Source organism: Pan troglodytes, chromosome 21 (assembly GCF_028858775.2).
Source record: "Pan troglodytes isolate AG18354 chromosome 21, NHGRI_mPanTro3-v2.0_pri, whole genome shotgun sequence".
Taxonomy (NCBI): domain Eukaryota; kingdom Metazoa; phylum Chordata; class Mammalia; order Primates; family Hominidae; genus Pan; species Pan troglodytes.
The window spans coordinates 9,651,441-9,658,877 of record NC_072419.2 but is presented as its reverse complement, the minus strand read 5'-3'; the positions used below and the strand labels follow the sequence as shown (position 1 = coordinate 9,658,877).

Here is a 7,437-nt window from a genome sequence, read left to right as displayed (position 1 = left end):
CTATCCTGTGAGGGTCAAGGGGCCGAGGCTGAGCGGGGCCCGGGCTTCTCCCAGGGCGGCCAGGCCGCGCCGCCCCGCCCCGCCTCCCGCCCCACGCACCGCAGCTCGTGCAGCCGCCGGTTCTCCGCCTGGTTCCAGGCCATTAGCTCGCGGTGCTCGGCGGCGTCCTTCAGGGCCTTGCGCTCCGCCAGAACCCCGGCTCGGGCCTCGTGCACCTTCCTCTGCACCTCGGACACGAACTCCATCCTGGGTGCAGACGCGCCAGGAATCAGCACCCTCTCCGCCCACTCCCACCGTCACCAGCGCGCGCGGACGGCCACCTCCCCCCGGCCGCACACCTGAGGGCGCGCACGGTCTGGCGGTAGTGCTGGTAACGCTCCATCAGCACGAAGAACTCCGCAGGGTCCACCGCGGGCGGCATGTTCACTCGCTCGATCTTGGATTTGGCCAGCGGGTCGTGGCGGGTCTTGCGGCCGCGCGCTGGCAGCACCAGAGGGGCCCGGGGCCTGCACGGGGTCCCCGCGCCCAGGCGGCTCAGCGCGCGTAGCATGGCCGAGTCTCCTCACTGCGGCCGCGGTGCCGGGACGCCACCGTGTCCCGGAAGCGGCGCGGGGAACCTTGGGACCTGTAGTCCTCGCGCTGTCCCTCACGCCCCGCCCGGCCGTGTGGCCTCTGGAACCGAAGCGGCGACCCTGCGGACGTCCGCACCCCGCCCCCAGGCTCTGGCCCGGCCTTCCCGCCAGGGCCCGGGGCCATCCCTTAGTTACTCCCGCCCGCGGGGCCGGACCCGCGTCCCTCCAGCCCCCACACAGGGAAGGGTCTCAGCGGGGAAGACAGGGAGGGGACGAAGGACAGAACTCGACGCAACAGCTTCGGAGAACGTCACACTTAATTGGAGGACGGCGGGGCGGGTCGGGGCTCTCGGGCTGCGGTCTGCGGAGGGAGAGGTGGCGGTCATGTCTCAGGACACTGGTCTCGTAACCGCCGAGCTGCCATCTTCCTGGTTCTCTCCCCTCTCGTCCCCCCCAGTCCCCACGTGGCCTCCCACAGCAGGACGCCCCCCCCCCCCCGCCTCCCCTAGAAGCCTGAGGATCCAGCTAGTGTGGGGATCTCCAGCTCCCTTGGGCATGCCCTCTTGTCCACCCTAAACAAGCCTGACGCATAGAAACCTCAGCACATACACACAAATCAGGCGGTAAGACTGCCTCGTAGGAACTAACCACTTTCTTCTTTAGTTACCGGGCTCTCCTGATGCACTGTAAATGTCTGATTTGCAAAACAGTAGCAAACCATTTCCCCACGCCTGTCTTCTGCTATGGTCTTGGGGAGCTCTGCAGTCCCTGAGATGTTCCTAGTGCACGTGTCAGTCACCACCTGGTCCTCTTGGCCCTGTTGTCTGTTTGCGTGAGGTTGCATCCCTCACCTCTTTCCACTGGCCCGGGGTCTGTCCACCTCAAGACAGTCATTGGCTTGTCAGGATGCCTATGGGACCCCACGGCCACCACTGTCTTATAGAACAATTATCTCCTTCTAGTCTACTAGTGACTTTGGTCTTTAACCCAAGTGCTTTGTAAATTGTCTAGAATCCTCCTGGGAAATAGGAAGGCTAGCAGACAGCACCCTGCTGTGTGCAGTAGGGGCACTGAGAAATGGCTGGGGGTGCTGTGGCAGGGGGCATCTCAGTGGTGTTTCATTCTCCCCACCCTCCCAGCACCCAACCCTAAGCCACAATGGCCTCTGATGACCAGTGGCTGGTCTTGATGCTGGGGACCCTCACCCTACTCACCAGCAGTGTCCGTGCCAGGTGTCGCTTCCTGCGAAGGGACCACCAGGCCGTGGTCCTGCCCTCCCAGGGCATGCTGTCTTCCAGGGGAGCCAGGGCATCACTTGGGAGGCCATGGGCAGTCTGGACTGGGCTGCCTGCTGCAGTGTCCAGGGCCCTTCCTTAGAAGGGAACTGATGCTGTCCTCCCTACCCCGACCTCAGGCTCCAGGAGGGTGGGGGAGTCCCCGGCCATCACTTTCTTCCTCCTGATCAGGCTGGGAGACACCCACCTGGGGGCCTAAGGGCATTCTGGGGATCCTGGGCTGAGCTGAGGGCTTGCTTTCCTCCAGGGTATCAGCCATGGGACCAGTGCTGAGCCTCTGAGGGTCCAGGGTGGGCAGTCAGCAGCAGCAGGAGCAGGAGGCCGCCTCGCCTGGAGCTGGCCATGGCTGCTCTAATGGACAGGGTACAGCATTCAAGGAGCCTTACCTCACCCCCACATCCCCCTACTTCCTCCAGGGCCACCTTGGAAAACTGGCATCTCAGGGGCAGCTTTGGTATCTCCTTATGCCCTTCCCTCTCTGCCACCGCTCCTCATCCCAAGCATACAGGGGTCCAGATCCTGGGGGATCCTGGCCCAGCAGGGGACGATGCTCCAGGGGACGAGCCTTCTCCCTGAGCCTGGGGCACAGAGGCTACCTGCCTTGCCAGCTCTGAGGGCCCTCCCACTTGTCCAGGCCCATCCATCTTTCCTTCAAGGAGTTTCCAGAAGCGGAAGAAAGTTGGAGGGGAACAGAGACCTGAATTCAGGCCAATGGATGGGAGGATAGATGGATGGTCAGGGGAGTTCTCAACGTAGGGGCATTTGGAGCACCAGTGCTAGGGAACCAGAGTGGCAGGCCTTCCGCCCTTTTCTCCGTGGCCTGCTGTATCTCTTCCATAGTAGTTGGGGATGTGGAATGGATGAGTGGTGTTGATGGGGGCAAGTGCTTTTACCCCTTATCCCTCCCATGCCAGGGGCAACAAGCACAAGAATAGATGGTAGAGCTGTTGGGGAGAGGAGAGGAAAAGGGGACTTCTCTGGCATGGTTCAGGGGTGGAGGCACTTGGGAATGGGGAAGAGGAGCAGCACACCATACGCCCAGGATGAAACTTGGTCCAGGTGTCCTAGCCCTTAGGGAAGGCTCCCCACTCACCGAGGAAGAGCTGTGGATGAGATGGCTCCTTCAGGCAGCTGCAGGACCCTAGCCTGATGGCCCCGGGATTTATAGACCAGGCAGCTCCACCCCCAGACTCCAGTGACGTCTTCAGAGGGGAGGAGAGAAGCTCACCACCCAACTCGCTTCCCAGAGCATCCAGTCCATAAACATTCACCAGGGAGCTGCTGCCCTGAGGCCACCGACACATGCTCCCTCCCCACCACCTTCCCAGGAGCCTCCAGGCCCAGGACTCTTGCTTTAGGCTGGCCTATGTCCTGGTCTCACCTTCCCACTTCCCAGGCTGCATCTTTAAGCTCCTGATCTTGAGACCTAGAAAGCCCTCACAGCCCTCCCTGATCCCAAAAGAGAATTGTGTCCTGGGCAGGGGCAATGCCTGGGGGTTCCCCAACTCACAGCTCAGGGCTTTCCCTGGTGGACAGTGGAGGCCTAAGAGTAGGGAGCCTGGCAGGCTGTTCAGAGGTACAGGGGAGGCTGTGACCACTCTCCCAGAGGGCTTCCGTTTGCTCACTGTAGAGTGGGTTGGGTGGGACAATTCACATCCACACACCTGGGAACCAGGGCTGGGTCACTCCAGATGGCTGGGTTTGGGTGGGGCAGTACCTACCCAGGAGTGGCTTCTCTCCTGGCGAAGAAGCGGGCCCATGAGATGGGGCCCAGCTGTTGGGCCAGTGCAGTCTCCCTAGGGCCATCAGCAGCCAGTAGAATAATTTTGTCCCTCAAGGCTCTAACCCCTCCCCAGTCATGGATTTGGACACAGCTAGCCTGGGCTGCTGGAAGTGGGCTCTTGCTTCCCAGTCTGCATCAGCAGCTCGGCTTTCCTTGGCCAGCCATCAGCCTCTGGGGGTCAGAGGCCTGTTTACAGGGTTAATAGCCAATCTCCGCACTTGGGCTGAACAGCAAATGGGAGGGCCAGGGTCAGGCTTGGCATTGTGGTGGCCAGAGTCATTTGGAGAGCTGGTGTGTCAAATCCTGTGACAAAGATGGGGGAGGGGAGGCATAATGGGCATCAGTCAGCCCTAGACACCTGGACTTCAGCAGCCAAGGCAGGATGGGCACACCGGTGAATTTCCAGACTGACTTATTAGCAGGGACCAGAAATCAATGTGTGGCCCGTTTGTTCCGTTAAATTGTTTTGGCTTTAAATACACAGACTTTGTTAACTGGGTGATTTTTAGGGAAACATTTGCTTGTGGTTTAGTGAAAATGAATCTAAGTTCAATGTACTAGTTTAGTTCTGCTTGGGGTTTACAGAATGCTTTATTCAAAGCTGCACCAAAGCTGGGGTTCATTTAAAAGGGGGATGGGTGCCTTTATTTATTCTGTAATTTGATTCTGGCTTTTCCTGAGAAATCTAAACCAGAGCTAAGCTTCCTGGGGAAAGCTCTGCTCCCTTTTTTTTCCGGCAACATACTTAGCTTTTAAGAAATGTTTGGTCCTTTCCAGACTAGAACTCTGGAACTCTTGTATCCCTCTCATTAGAACATAGAAAGCCATCTGTTCACCACGGAGCTCCAGTCCTCAGGATATGAAGTCACTGCAGCCAGCAGCTGCGCGTACTCAGGTGGGAAAGCAGAGGTTCAGAGGTGAATAAACACTGAGGTGCTGCAGGAGCACAGAGGGGCACAAACCCTGAGCAGGTGGCCTGGGTGAAGGACAGAGACGAGTGAGCTGGAGTCACGGACGCAGGGAGTGGCAGCAGAGGGGTGCAGCATAAGGAACAAAATGGAGAAGGGCCAGCAGGAACTGCCGTGGATCCATGGGGCCAGAGTATGTGGGAAGGTTAGAGGAAAGGAGGGTGGGCCCCTGCGTGTGGGCAGTGGGAGGCAGGCATCTCTGGACCACCCTGACATGCGACCAGGATGTGGGGGACTTGGGATTGGAGGAGAGCTGAGGGTCCAGAGACAGATCCAGAATCCTGACCTCTGAGAGAGGAGACAGTGGAGGAGCGGCTAAAGGGTGAGGATAAGAGGCAGAGGACAGCCTGTGACACAAAGGGGAGGAGACCATGCATCCCTGGTGTTTAGCACCAAGGTGACCTTGGTGCGCAGGGATGAAAAAGAAAAGTGTGGGAATGAAGTGAGGAAGAGGGAAGAGCGAGAGCACAGGTTTTTCAAGTAGTCTCTCATAGAGGGAAGAACTTAGGCCTGGGGTGGGAGACATGCTCTTCATTTAATTAATTAATTAATTCTTTTTCTTTTTTTTTTTTTGAGATGGAGTCTCGCTGTCATCCAGGCTGGAGTGCAGTGGCGTGATCTCAGTTCACTGCAGTTTCTGCCTCCCAGGTTCCAGCGATTCTCTTGCCTCAGCCTCCCCGGTAGCTGGGATTACAGGCACGTGCCACCACGCCCAGCTAATTTTTGTATTTTTAGTAGAGATGGTTTCACCATGTTGGCCAGGCTGGTCTCGAACTCCTGACCTCAGGTGATCCGTCCACCTTGGCCTCCCAAAGTGCTAGGATTATAGGCATTAGCCACTGTGCCCGGCCTATTTTTTTTTTTTTTTTTTTGAGACAGGGTCTCACTCTTTGACCCAGGCTGGAGTGCAGTGGCATGATCACAGCTCACTGTAGCCTCCACCTCATGGGCTCAGGTGATCCTTCCACCTCAGCCTCCCAAGTAGCTGGGACTACAGGCGTGTGCCTCCATGCCCGGCTGATTTTTGTTATTTTTTGTAGAGACAGGGTCTTGTCATGTTGCCCAGGTTGGTCTCGAATCCTGGGCTCAAGTGATCCACCCGCCTTGGCCTCCCAAAGTGTGGGATTACAGGTGTGAGCCACTGCACCTGGCCTGCTCTTTATTTTTAATGAGAGAGACTTGAGTATTTGGGACAGGGGAGCAATGAAGGAAACTGCAACCCAGGAGGGACCCGCCCAAATGAAGTGAGGTCTCAGTGTGGCAGGATGTAGGGCTTTGGGTGTGTGGTGGGTGCAGGCTGTTACTCTTCCCCTATGGAGAAACACTCCTACCCTAAGCCCCTTGGGTCACAACTGACTGGCTGTGGGAAGGGCACTGGATGAAGCAGTCACTCCTGCCTTTTCCACACGACTGTGCTGTGTGAGCTTCAGCACATTTTCCTTTTGGCCTATACTAGTTTCTGTTGGGTTCACCTCTCTTGTAAACATGCAAGCCCCGAGTAGAAAGTAAAAGAGGAGTGAAGAGGGAGGCACGAAGGGATGAGGGACACATCTACAGGCTGAGTGAGACAGGGAGCAAACAGCTGAGGTCATTCCTACCTGGAGACAATGGTTTTGCACCCAGGTGATGCCTATCCACTGGCCAAATCAGCACGGACTTCAGCAGAAAACCACTCAGGCCATGGTGGTGCACCCTGCTGAAGGCCAGCCTTGGCAATGGAAGGCAGCCTGCTGGGAGGCACACAAGCGCCTGTGAACAGCCTCACCTGCACATTCACTGAGTGGCTTGCTGACCCAGTGCCTGCCCTCCTGCATCGACTTGGACTTGGTCACACAGAGCACTGAAGCGTAGCTTGCAAGGAGCCAGGGGCTGCTCCCCAAACTTGGCACCCCTCACCAGAAATTCCTCAGAATCTGTCTTTGCCTAATTTATCCATACTTATCGAGACTACTGAGTTTTAAGTTTACTGCCTCTTGGGAGTTCGTTAGTTCCTACAGAACTGAATGTCTCTAATGACTCACACTCACCTCCTGTAAACTTCCAGAGGGGGTCTGTTGCAGCCCTTGCCTCCTGCAGGTCTCCTGGGTCCCTTCCGCACATCTCCTTCCTTCCCACAAACATCTTGGATATGTGGTGCACAGACAGGCTTCCCTCCTGGAGCCACTACATGTTAACTGCTTTATCTGGACTCTGAGGCCCTCTGTAATGTGGCTCCACTTCGCCTTTCCTCCTTTTCACTCATCTACATTTCCAGCCTCCCATGGGTCCAGCTCAAGTCCCACCTCCTCCAAGAAGCACAGTAGTGCTGATCCCTGAACATGCCTCCATGGACCAGGCTGAGGTGCCATCTCTCACTCCAGAAGCCTCTGAGGAGCCCAGGCCTGTGCTGGCTCTTCAAGAAAGGCCCTGCCTGACAGCCACAGCCACGAGTTCACTCTCCTGCTCCTGTGGTGAGCTGCTCTGAGGCTGGGAGGCAGTGGACAGACCCACTCTCCCAGTGTGCCCCCAACAAAAGATCACACTTCCCCAGCACCCCCTGTAGTTAGGCATAGCTATGACCAGGTGAAAACCTACTTGTGAAGCTGATGAGTGGAATGCGGGGTGGAGTATGAGTGGAAGTGAAAAGTGCAGATTTGGCTTCCTGTCCTTAGAAATGAAGCTGCTGGCTCTCCATGCTCTTTCCTCAGGGTGGATTATGGACATGGCAGTGACCCAGCTTCAACCATGAGGATAAGAATAATATCCTAAGGATACTGGGTCTCTGGACAGGACAGACTGTTACGGGAGACATAAATGAACATCCAGCTTCTTTAAGAAAC

At 57.0% G+C, this 7,437-nt stretch overlaps 1 pseudogene across 1 annotated transcript; it reads right to left on the bottom strand.

The window, feature by feature from the left end:
• Positions 1 to 872: 872 nt before the first annotated feature.
• Positions 873 to 2,218, bottom strand: GNRH2P (gonadotropin releasing hormone 2, pseudogene; annotated as a pseudogene). Its single transcript, NR_161175.1, has 3 exons — positions 2,055 to 2,218; positions 1,787 to 1,923; positions 873 to 933 (listed from the first exon to the last, which is right to left on the bottom strand). The product of NR_161175.1 is annotated as a gonadotropin releasing hormone 2, pseudogene (transcript).
• Between the last annotated feature and the right edge of the window lie 5,219 nt (positions 2,219 to 7,437).